The following is a 12,635-nucleotide window of genomic DNA, read 5'->3' as shown; positions in this document are numbered from 1 at the left end:
TGGTTAAAGTTTTATGGTCATACTCTAATGTTTAGTTCTGTTAAAAAATTTTTTATTAATAAAACCAATCAACATACAATATGAACATTCTTTTTTATCATGTAGTTGTATATTCATCATCATGATCATTTCTTGGAACATTTGCATCAATTCAGAAAAAGAAATAAAAAGAAAACAGAAAAAAAAAAGATTATACATACCATATGCCTTACCCCTCCCTTTCATTGATCCTAGCATTTCAATCTACTAAATTTATTTTAATATTTGTTCCCCCTATTATTTATTTATTTTTAATCCATATGTTTTACTCATCTGTCAATAAGGTAGATAAAAGGAGCATCAGACACAAGGTTTTCATAATCGTACACTCACACTGTGAAGGCTGTATCATTGTACAATGCTCTTCAAGAAATATGGCTACTGGAACACAGCTCTACATTTTCCCTCCAGCCCCTCCATTACATCTTTTTTTTTTGGGGGGAGTATAACTTTTTTTTCTTTTTTTATTAATTTTTAATTAAAAATATATAACAACACAGAAACACAAACATTCTTAACTTATGATCATTCTGTTCTACATATATAATCAGTAATTCACAATATCATCACATAGTTGCATATTCATCATCATGATCATTTCTTAGAATATTTGCATCAATTCAGAAAAAGAAATAAAAACTCAACGGTAAAAATTCATACATACCATACCCCTTACCCCTCCTTTTCATTGATCACTAGCATTTCAATCTAAATTTATTTTAACATTTGTTCCCCCTATTATTTATTTTTATTCCATATGTTCTACTCCTTTGTTGACAAGGTAGATAAAAGGAGCATCAGACACAAAGTTTTCACAATCACACAGTCACATTGTGAAAGCTATATCATTATACAATCATCTTCAAGAAACACAGCTACTGGAACACAGCTCTACATTTTCAGGCAGTTCCCTCCAGCCTCTCCATTACATCTTGGATAACAAGGTGATATCTACTTAATGCATAAGAATAACCTCCAGGATAACCTCTCGACTCTGTTTGGAATCTCTGAGCCATTGACACTTTGTCTCATTTCGTTCTTCCCCTTTGGGTCGTGGAGGTTTTCTCAATCCCTTGATGCTGAGTCTCAGCTCATTCTAGGATTTCTGTCCCACGTTGCCAGGAAGGTCCACACCCCTGGATGTCATGTCCCACATAGAGAGGGGGAGGGCAGTGAGTTTGCTTGTTGTGTTGGTGGGAGAGAGAGGCCACATCTGAGCAACAAAAGAGGTTCTCTTGGGGGTGACTCTTAGGCCTAATTTTAAGTAGGCTTGACCTATCCCTAGTGGGGTTAAGTTTCATATGAACAAACCCCAAGACTGGGGGCTCAGCCTATAGCTTTGGTTGTTCACACTGCTTGTGAGAATATCAAGAATTCAACTTTGGGAGGTTGAATTTTCCCCCATTCTCACCATTCCCCAAAGGGGACTTTGCAAATACTTTTCTGCTCACTGATCAAATCACTCTGGGATTCATCGGGGCATCACCAACAAAATCTCATATTCTACCCAAGGTTCCATGTACTTATGTTGTTCAACCAAGCTATCTACATAAGTTATATTAGGAAAAGCACTAGTCAAAATATAAACTTTGTACCAAATAAACATTTTTTGCTTTAGTCTCACACATACGTTGAAATTTTAAAATATTGATTACCATCTATTTTCAGCACCCTGCAGTAGTCACCTTCCTTTGTTCTTCCTCATGCAAAAACATTTTTAAAATTTGTACATTTAGTCACTGTCATTATACACTCTAGGCAATCCTAGATTATACCGTCTCAATCTTTGTCGTCTTTCTTTCTGATTTCATTTGTGCCCCCAGCCCTCCTCCATCTATCATTCTCACATTCAGCTTCATTTAGTGTTTTAACATAATTGTATTACAGTTAGGTAGTATTGTTCTATCCATTTCTGAGTTTTTACATTCAGTCCTGTTGCACAATCTGTATCCCTTCAGCTCCAATTACCCAATATCTTACCCTATTTATATCTCCTGATGGTCTCTGCTAACATTCTTTTTATAGAATAAATTAACAAAAATATTCTAGAGATTAAATACTCTAGATAAAGTCACTGAAAGAATACTAATCTCACTGAGTACTGTAGTACAATAATTATAGCAACTTGGATAGTCCTAAAACAGAAATAAATATTAATAGAATAAGCCATTAGGGAAATACAAATCAAAACCGCAATGAGATATCATCTTACCCTATAAGAATGGCCACTATTAAACACACAGGAAACTACAGGTGTTGGAGAGCATATGGAGAAATAGGAACACTTATTCACAACTGGTGGGCGGGTAAAATGGTACAGTTGCTGTGAAAGACAGTTTGGCGGTTCCTCAGAAAAGTAAATATTGAGTTGTTCTATGACCCATTAATTCTGCTACTTGGTATATACCTAGAAGATCTGAAAGCAGGCACATGAACAGATATTTGCATACTGATGCTCATAAGAGCATTGCTCGCTATTGCCAAAAGATGGAAACGATCCAAATACCCATCAACAGATGAGCGCATAAACAAAATGTGGTATATACATGCGATGGAATATTATGCAGCAGTAAGAAAATAGGAGGTCCTGAAGCATAGGACAACATGCATGAATCCTGAGGACATAATACTGAGTGAAATTAGCCAGACACAAAAGGACAGATATTGTATGTTTTCACAAATGTAAACTAACGAGAATATGTGAATTCAAAGTCTTAAAATGTAGAGATAGACAGAAGTTAGAGAAGGGGGAGCACTTATCTAATATGTTTAGAATGTATAACAAGGTTGAACTTAAATGTTTGGAAATAGAAACAGGGTGAGGGTAGCTCCTTATTGGAAATATAAGTAATAGGGCTATATTGTAGGTGAATTTAGTTGAAAGGGGTTGTTTAGAATCATGTATGTAACACTACAAATTTAAATAAGTTCTTTCATGAACTAGTACAAATGTATGATACTGGTACAAAGAGTTAACAATAGAGAGGTTTATCAGGAAAAATACTTACTGCAAGCTACAGACTACAGCTAACAGTAATACCTTAAAATTATTTTATCAACAGTAACTGGTGTACCATATCAATACTAGGGGTCAATAATAGCGGGAGACAAGGGATTTGGGGTGTTGTGCATTTTCTTTTTTTGTATTTAGCTGATAATTTTTTTTCTTTTTTTGGAGCAAAGTAAACAGTCTAAAATTGAGTGTGATGATTACACAACTAGTGATGATACCGTGAGACATTGATTATATGCTAAATCTAATCATGGGAAGCCTTTTAAGGAGGACTCAGAGGAGACAGGTTCCATTCCTGCTTTGGCTGGTGAGCCTCTCCTGTGGAGTTCATCCAGGCCATCCATCGGAGTCATCGGCTTCGCAGCCTGCCCTGTGGATTTTGGACTCTGTGTTCCTACAGTCAGTCACATGAGACACTTTTATAAATTTTATATTTGCAAGTGTTCCATGTTGATTCTGTTTCTCTAGAGAACCCTAACTAATACGTCTTGGTATCAGGAGTGGGGTACTGCTGCGGTGTGCAAATGCCAGATATGTTGGAACAGTTTTTTGGATGGCTAAGGGGAAGATTTTGGAGGAACCATGAAGAGAATGATGGAGAAGTCCTGGAGTGTTTGAAGAGACTGTTGGTATGAATGGAACCACTGCCAATCTTGACAAAGGAGGACACAAAAGGGAGAAATTGGAGTTTGCAGAATAAGAACCATGGAAGCTCGGGTCTGAAGCCAAGAAACCTTGGCCAGGAGAGTGGACCTACTCATATACATGAGAGGGTGAGTTTACCCTGAAGGGCAAGGATGAGTCTCCCCTCTCATTGCAGTGGAAGAGTTGTGCAGCCTCAGGCCTTGGAGAAGGTAGAGCACGCTCCTTGTGGGACTGGGAGAGCCTGGCTGCCACCACATGGAGGGGTTGAGCATGTGCCCCAGAAATGGCAGAGAGCCCAGGGATGGCCCTGATGCCTGGAGAGAGTGGAGCCGAGAGGTGGTCTCCTTAATGTTCCCCGAGGTGGATTTGGAAAGAGGCGGGCCACTGCATGGTTCCTTGGAAGGGGTGGGACTGCCACTTTCTAAAGCCGAAGGATGAATGACTTTCAGACTTTAAAATCCAATGGTGTTTGTCTGCAGGTTTTCCTTCCAGTTTCTCCGTATGGATCCGGTGTTTATCCTCCTTTGCATATTGATATCAGATAACTTGTTTTGAGATTCACAGGCCCACAGCAAGAAGAGAAGTTTTTGCACCTGTTTAAGGTGATGCTAGAAGTTGCCAAGTTGACAACAGGCGGACATGTGATAGTTAGATTCAGTTGTCAACTTGGCCAGGTGAGCATACCTAGTCTTGTTGCTGCGGACATAAGCCAATGGTACGTGAACCTCATCTGTTGCTAATTACATCTGCAGTCAGCTAGGAGGCGTGTCTGCTGCAATGAATGACGTTTGACTTAATTGGCTGGTGCTTAAATGCGAGAACGCAATGTAGCACAGCCTAAGCAGCTTGACATTCCTCTTCTCAGCACTAGCAGCTCAGCCCAGGCCTTTGGAGGTGCAGAAAGAAGTCACCCTGGAGAAAGTTGTTGGAACCCAGGGACCTGGAGAGAAGACCAGCAGAGACCATCTTGTGCCTTCCACGTAAGGAAGAACCTCAGTGGAAAGTTAGCTGCCTTTCCTCTGAAGAACCAACAAAATAAATCCCCTTTTATTAAAAGTCAATCTGTCTCTGGTGTGTTGCATTCCGGCAGCTAGCAAACTGAAACAATCTGTGTGACGTGCATGGGGTTCTTTGACCTGCTACCATCGTTAGAATGTTTGAAGTATTCTTTAGTCATTTATCAGTCTTGAAGTTGCATTGACATTTCCACAGCAGGCCTGTAGGGAGAAACAATACAGAAAGTCCTGAGTAGGATTCATTGAGATACATTATTTTTAACTCTGTACAGATTTGCACTAGATCAGCGTTCATTAAATGAATAAAAACCCTGCATACTCAGTGACTATCAGATGCATGGATAAGTGGGTTCACCTTTGGGTCAGCTGAGTGATTTTTCTGGAAATCCTTTGCCAAAAGCCCTCAGGCTCAAATGTATGGTGAATGGGTTGGGAGTTTTATCCTTTTATAGATTGACTCATATTTCTAAATCCTAATAACGATTGAGGGGTGTTCAAAGAGGAACATTTAAGGTGAACAAGAAATTTTGTCTTACATATGGTTTAATCATAGGATTTTATTATGTAAACCAAACGAGGGTATTTTCCTCTCTCTAAAATCTCTTAAATCAGTGAAATCGTTTTTTGTTTATGAGGTTTATTTTTATTAAGTGCATATAGTGCCACTTATATTCAGGCAATTTGGAGTCACAAGTTACTTTAAGGCTGCTACAGAGCTTTAGTGATTTCTTCTGTTCCTTTTTTTGCTTTTGTTTTATGTTGGCTTCAGAAAAATTTCTGCCATAAATCAGGACAGCTTTTAGATTAGAGGTATAGGAGCTGGGAAGAGAAAAATGTGAACAAGTCCCATAATCCAATATGAGTCAGTGTTACTTTTATAACTGATAACTTTTATCCCAGGCATATTATGTGTTCTTCAAAAAGCTAAAGCTTTTTGGATGGCAAGCATGTCAGGACACACACACACCCAAGAAACTAATTTGAAAGACAAATAGTCTAGACCTATAATTTTTTTATTATTAATTAAAAAAAATTAACTAACACAACATTTAGAAATCATTCCTTTCTACATATACAATCAGCAATTCTTAATATCATCACATAGATGCATATTCATCATTTCTTAGTACATTTGCATCGATTTAGAAAAAGAAATAGAAAGACAATGGAAAAAGAAATAAAATGATAATAGAGAGAAAAAAATTAAAAAAAAATAAATAAAATAATAAAAAAAACTATACCTCAGATGCAGCTTCATTCAGTGTTTCAACATAATTAAGTTATAATTAGGTAGTATTGTGCTGTCCATTTCTGAGTTTTTGTATCCAATCTTGTTGCACAGTCTGTATCCCTTCAGCTGCAATTACCCATTATCTTACCCTATTTCTATCTCCTGATGGTCTCTGTTACCAATGACATATTCCAAGTTTATTCTCTAATGTCAGTTCACATCAGTGGGACCGTACAGTATTTGTCCTTTAGTTTTTGGCTAGACTCACTCAGCATAATGTTCTCTAGGTCCATCCATGTTATTACATGCTTCATAAGTTTATTCTGTCTTAAAGCTGCATAATATTCCATCGTATGTATATACCACAGTTTGTTTAGCCATTCGTCTGTTGATGGACATTTTGGCTGTTTCCATCTCTTTGCAATTGTAAATAATGCTGCTATAAACATTGGTGTGCAAATGTCCATTTGTGTCTTTGCCCTTAAGTCCTCTGAGTAGATACCTAGCAATGGTATTGCTGGATTGTATGGCAATTCTATATTCAGTTTTTTGAGGAACCGCCAAACTGCCTTCCACAATGGTTGCACCATTTGACATTCCCACCAACAGTGGATAAGTGTGCCTCTTTCTCCGCATCCTCTATTATTTATTTATTTATTATTTATTTATTTATTTATTTTTCTTTTTACAAAACAAGGCATTTTTATTTTAGAATATTGCACAAGGAAGAACCCATCCCAACAGGAAAACAGAATGAGAATTAACTGCCTAGAATGGAAATCTGGTTTGCAACCATATCTAGTTATGGTATTACTTTTGTTAAAGCAAATTGTTTTAAAGTATTTGTAGAATATAGAAGTTGAGGAGCTATATGCAATTACTTTTCTGTATAAATAATAGTCTGGTTTTATTTTCAGTCAGTTACCTTACTTAGGACACCAAGGAAAGAAAGAAGAATATTATATTATTCTTTAAGGAAACTCAGTAAGTAAATTATGGCATATCTTAACATTATCCAATACATAAAAATTAAAAATAATATTATGATTTTAATCATAATCATAATCATAACTCCCCATTCTCCACCTCTACCCTTGCCCCTGGTAATCTGTTTTCAAATTTTCCACTCTATGAATTTGCATATTCTAATTATTTCACTTAAATGAGATTACAGAATATTTGTCATGGCTTTGCTTATTTCACTCAACATGATGTCTTCAAGGTTCATCCATGTTGTAGCATGCATCAGAACTTCATTTTTTTTTAAGGAGAATTAATTATGTATTTGTTCTAATGCTAAGGGCATCTAAGGTAGTCACATTTAACTTGCTATAGTTGAAATGTGCATACTGTCCTAATAAACTAATATTATATTAGTGGTTCATGATGAATATTTTGAGGTAAAGGACTTAGAAGAGTGCTGTACAATAGAAGTTTCTATGATATCCCATATGGTAGCCACTAAGTACCTGCAACTATTGAACACTTGAAATGTGGCTAACAAGAGAGAATTCAATTTATTCAATTCCAATTAATTTAAATTTAAACAGCCTCATTTGGGTAGTAGCTTCTAGACAGCACAAACTTTGACTAAACAACTATCCAAAATTCACACAGAATTAAGCCAGCGGTGGGATTAGAATTAGGGTCTCACTCTAGCTTTGCACATTGTCTCATATGTGCAGCTATAATTAAAGATATATGTGAGCATATTAGTGAGTTAGTGAGTGTATTAGTGAGTTAGAAAGTATGACAAATACATCTTCTCTAGTACCATATCTGTTTTACATTTAAATTATTACATTTAGGCAAATACTATTGAATTAAATGCTCTCAGATAAACACTCTTTTTTTTTCTATTATTTATTTTTAACCCATAAGTTTTACTCATCTGTCAATAAGGTAGAAAAAAGGAGCATCAGATGCAAGGTTTTCACAGTCACACTGTGAAAGCTATATCATTATACAATCATCTTTAAGAAACATGGCTACTGAGCCATAGCTCTACTTTTTCAGGCATTTCCCTCCAGCCTCTCCATTACACCTTAACTAAAAAGGTGATATCTATATAATGCATAAGAATAACCTCCAGGATGACCTCTTGACTCTGTTTGGAATCTCTCAGCCATTGATACTTTATTTTTTAGCTATTTATTTATTTTTCTTAATTTTTATTAAAAAAATCTAACAACAAACAAACACAAACATTCTTAACATATGATCATTTCATTCTACATATATAATCAGTAATTCACAATATCATCACATTATTGTATATTCATCATTATGATCATCTCTTAGAACATTTGCATCAATTCAGAAAAAGAAATAAGACAACAGAAAAAAATTCATACATACCATATCCCTTTCCCCTCCCTTTTAATGATCACTAGCATTTCAATCTAAACTTATTTAAACATTTGTTCCCCCTATTATTTATTTTTATTCTGTATGTTTTACTCATCTGTTGATAAGGTAGATAACAGAAGCATCAGACACAAGGTTTATACAATCACACACTCACATTGTGAAAGCTGTATCATTACACAATCATCTTCAAGAAACATGGCTACTGGGACACAGCTTTACATTTTCAGGCAGTTCCCTCCAGCCTCTCCATTACATCTTGAATAATAAGGTGATATCTATTAAATGCATAAGAATAACCTCCAGGATAACTTCTCAACTTGGTTTGGAATCTCTTAGCCATTGACACTTTATTTTGTCTGATTTTGCTCTTCCCCCTTTTGGTCAAGAAGGTTTTCTCAATTCCTTGATGCTGAGTTCCAGCTCATTCTAGGATTTTCTTCCCACATTGCCTGGAAGGTCCACACCCCTGAGAATCATGTCCCACGTAGCCAGGGGGAGGGTGGTGAGTTTGCTTGTTGTGTTGGCTGGAGAGAGAGGCCACATCTGAACAATAAAAGGGGTTCTCTTGGGGGTGACTCTTAGACCTAATTTTAAGTAGGCTCGACCTAGCTCTTGTGGGGTTAAGTTTCCTATGAACAAACTCCAAGATTGGGGACTCAGCCTATTGTTTTAGTTGTCCCCATTGCTTGTGAGAATATCAAGAATTCTCTACTTGGGGAAGTTGAATTTTCCCCCTTTCTCATCATTCCCCCAAGGGGACTTTGTAAATACTTTTTTACTCACTGTTTAAATCACTCTGGGATTTATCGGGGCATCACTCTCAACAAACCTACAAAATCTTATGCCCTACTCAAGGTTCCGTGTACTAATGGTGTTCAATTCAGCTCATTGGTACTTTATTTTGTCTCATTTTGCTCTCCCCACTTTTGGCCAAGAAGGTTTTCTCAATCCTTTGATGCTGAGTCTCAGCTCATTCTAGGATTTCTGTCCAACATTGCCAGGAAGGTCCACACCCCTGGAGTCATGTCCCACGTAGAGAGGGGGAGAACAGTGGGTTTGCTTGTCCTGTTGGCTAAGAGAGAGAGGCCACATCTGAGCAACAAAAGAGGTTCTCTGGGGGGTGACTCTTAGTCTTAGGCCTAATTTGAAGTAGGCTTAGCCTATCCTTTGTGGGGTTAAGTTTCCTGTGAACACACCCCAAGATTGAGGGCTCAGCCTATAGCTTTGGTTGTCCACACTGCTTGTGAGAATATCAAGAATTCAACTTGGGGAAGTTGCATTTTTCCCTGTTCTCACCATTCCCTGAAGGGGGCTTTGAAAATACTTTTCCACTCACTGATTGAATCACTCTGGGATTCATCGGGGCATCACTCTGGACAAACCAACAAAATCTCCTGTCATACCCAAGGTTCCATGTACTTATGTTGTTCAACCAACTATCTACATGTTATATTAGAAAATGACTAGTTAAAATATAAATTTTGTACCCAATAAACATTTTTTGCTTTAGTCTCACACATAAGTTGAAATTTTAAAATATTAATTGCCATCTATTTTCATCACCCTGCAGTAATGACACTCCTTTGTTCTTCCTCATGCAAAAATATTTTTTAAATTTGCACATTTAGTCACTATCGTTATACACTGTAGGCATTCCTAGATTATACGTTCTCAATCTTTATTGTCTATCTTTCTTTCTGATTTCATTTATGCCCCCAACCCTCCTCCCTCTATCATTCTCACATTCAGTTCATTCAGTGTTTTAATATAATTGTATTACAGTTAGGTAGTATTGTGCTGTCCATTTCTGAGTTTTTATATTCAGTCCTGTTGCACAATGTGTATCCCTTCAGCTCCAGTTACCCAATATCTTACCCTATTTCTATCTCCTGATGCTCTCTGTTACCAACGAGATATTCCAAGTTTATTCACTAACATCAGTTCATATCAGTGAGACTGTACAGTATTTGTCCTTTTGTTTTGGCTAATCTCACTCAGCATAATGTCCTTAAGGTCCATCCATGTTGTTACATACTTCATAACTTTATTCTGTCTTAAAGCTGCATAACATTCCATCTTATATATATACCACAGTTTGTTTAGCCACTCATTTGTTGATGGACATTTTGGCTGTTTCCATCTCTTTGCAATTGTGAATAATGCTGCTATAAACATGGTGTGCAAATGTCCGTTTGTGTCCTTGCCCTCTTGTCCTTTGAGTAGATACCTAGCAATGGTATTGCTGGGTCATATGGCTATTCTATATTTAGCTTTTTGAGGAACTGCCAAACTGCCTTCCACAGCAGTTATACCATTTGACATTCCCACCTACAGTGGATAAGTGTGCCTCTTTCTCCACATCCTCTCCAGCACTTGTCATTTTCTGTTTTATCAGTAATGGCCATTCTGGTGGGTGTGAGATGATATCTCATTGTGGTTTTGATTTTAGGCACCATTTATTGAAGAGACCGTTCTCTCCCAGGTGATTTGGCTTGACTGCTTTATCAAAGATCAATTGTCCATAGATGAGAGGGTCTATACCTGAACACTCTATTCAATTCCATTGGCTAGTATATCTATCTTTATGCCAGTATCATGCTGTTTTGACCACTGTATCTTCATAATATGCCTTAAAGTCAGGTAGTGAGAGACCTCCAACTTCATTTTTCTTTCTCTGGATATGTTTAGCTATTCGGGGCTCCCTGCCCTTCCAGATGAATTTGGTAATTGGTTTTTCTATTTCTGAAAAGTAAGTTTTTGGGATTTTATTTGGTATTGCATTGAATCTGTAAGTCAATTTAGGTAGAATTGACATCTTAACTGTATTTAGTCTTCCAATCCATGAACATGGTATGTCCTTCCATTTACTTAGGCCTTCTGTGATTTCTTTTAACAATTTCTTGTAGTTTTCTTTGTGTAGGTCTTTTGTCTCTTCAAATTTATTCTCTTTAAATTTATTCCTAAATATTTTATTTTATTTTTTTTTCCTTCAGTAAACATTTATTGAGCATGTAGTTTGCGTCTGATACTGGTGCTATGCTTGGTGGGCAGAGAGTGCTTGATAAGTAGTATTAAAATGAATGAATACAATGGCCTTTTCAGGACAAGTTATGGGCTTAACCTAATGATCGTGTTGAAAGGTGTTCTAGGCCTAGAGGTATGAAATAGACTGATGTGTTTGGGGCATCAACACAGTTGAGTTGTGAGTGGGGTGGCAGGTTGGAATCACCAGACAAGAAAGGGCTTTGAACCTAAACTTAAGAGAGAAGCTTTCATCACTTCTCGGCCTTTTGGCTGAGATCAAGTGTAGTATCTGTTCTTATCAGTTTGGTGTCTGGTGCATCCTCTGTCTGAGGACAATGTATTGGATGGATTTTTGGAGCAGGGAGATGGAGTGGGAGCTTGCTCTGTCCACTTCACGAGTCAACCTGGTATTGCGGTACTTCCAGGAACAAAGCACCCCTTCCTCAATTGAGGTGTGAATTGACAGATTTGATTTTTTTTTCTTGCTTTTCTGCATTGCTTCTTTTCTTTACCAGACCGGGATGTCTACAGCTCTCTTCGTGTTTTTTCCCCCTTGAGCTGCTTATACGGTTGTTTCTTCTTCATCTCTTTCTTTCTTTTTTACTGAAACATCCTTTATTTGTGGCGATGGCCAACCCAAGATTCGCGCAAGTGGTAAATAAATGCTAGGAAATAAAAAAAAAAAAAAAAAAAAGAGAGAGAGAGAGACAGAGAAGCTTTCAACCTGGGGAAATGGGGGGCCACAGAAGTTTCTGAGCAGGATTGCAGGCTCCACCCTGAGATGTGCTATATCCTTGCAGGATACACAGGAATGTCAGTCACACCCCACATCTACCTAACTCCCCCAAACTGCTTAAGAGTTTCAAATCTCCAAACAGCCTACCTCATGGGCAGGGAAAGTGAAGTCCATGGAGAAGGGGGGACTGATCTAGCATTCATTTGTATAAAGTTAGAAAATGTTAAACACAGAATTACCATATGATCTGGCAATTCTACTCTTATGTATATACCCCAAAGAAGTGAAAGCAGAGATTCATCAGGTAAAGTTAGAGAAATGCAAACCCTACAAGCCACCAGTCCCCTTCTTGGAATAAATATAGGCCTGAGTGCTAAGCATGCTTATGTGACTTGGGAGATGTATAGAGGAGCATCAGTGGTAGTATTGCTCCCAACAGCAAAAACCAGAGACAGCCCAGATGTCTGTTAAGGAGACTATGAACAAACAAATCATACATTCATACAATAGACTACCATACAGCCATGAAAATGAAAAACCTCTGCCACAGGCACATGTGCA

The 12,635-nt window shown here is 37.4% G+C and overlaps 1 non-coding gene across 1 annotated transcript; it reads left to right on the top strand.

Annotated features, from left to right (window-relative positions):
- The first annotated feature begins 11,588 nt into the window (after window positions 1–11,588).
- LOC143689331 (U2 spliceosomal RNA) lies at window positions 11,589–11,779 on the top strand. Its single transcript, XR_013178772.1, has one exon. It is a non-coding gene; the product is annotated as a U2 spliceosomal RNA (small nuclear RNA).
- Window positions 11,780–12,635: the final 856 nt, after the last annotated feature.

The sequence above is a fragment of the Tamandua tetradactyla genome, chromosome 6 (genome assembly GCF_023851605.1).
Source record: "Tamandua tetradactyla isolate mTamTet1 chromosome 6, mTamTet1.pri, whole genome shotgun sequence".
Classification (NCBI taxonomy): domain Eukaryota; kingdom Metazoa; phylum Chordata; class Mammalia; order Pilosa; family Myrmecophagidae; genus Tamandua; species Tamandua tetradactyla.
The sequence above is the reverse complement of the archived record's forward strand: the minus strand, read 5'-3'. Positions and strand labels throughout refer to the sequence as shown.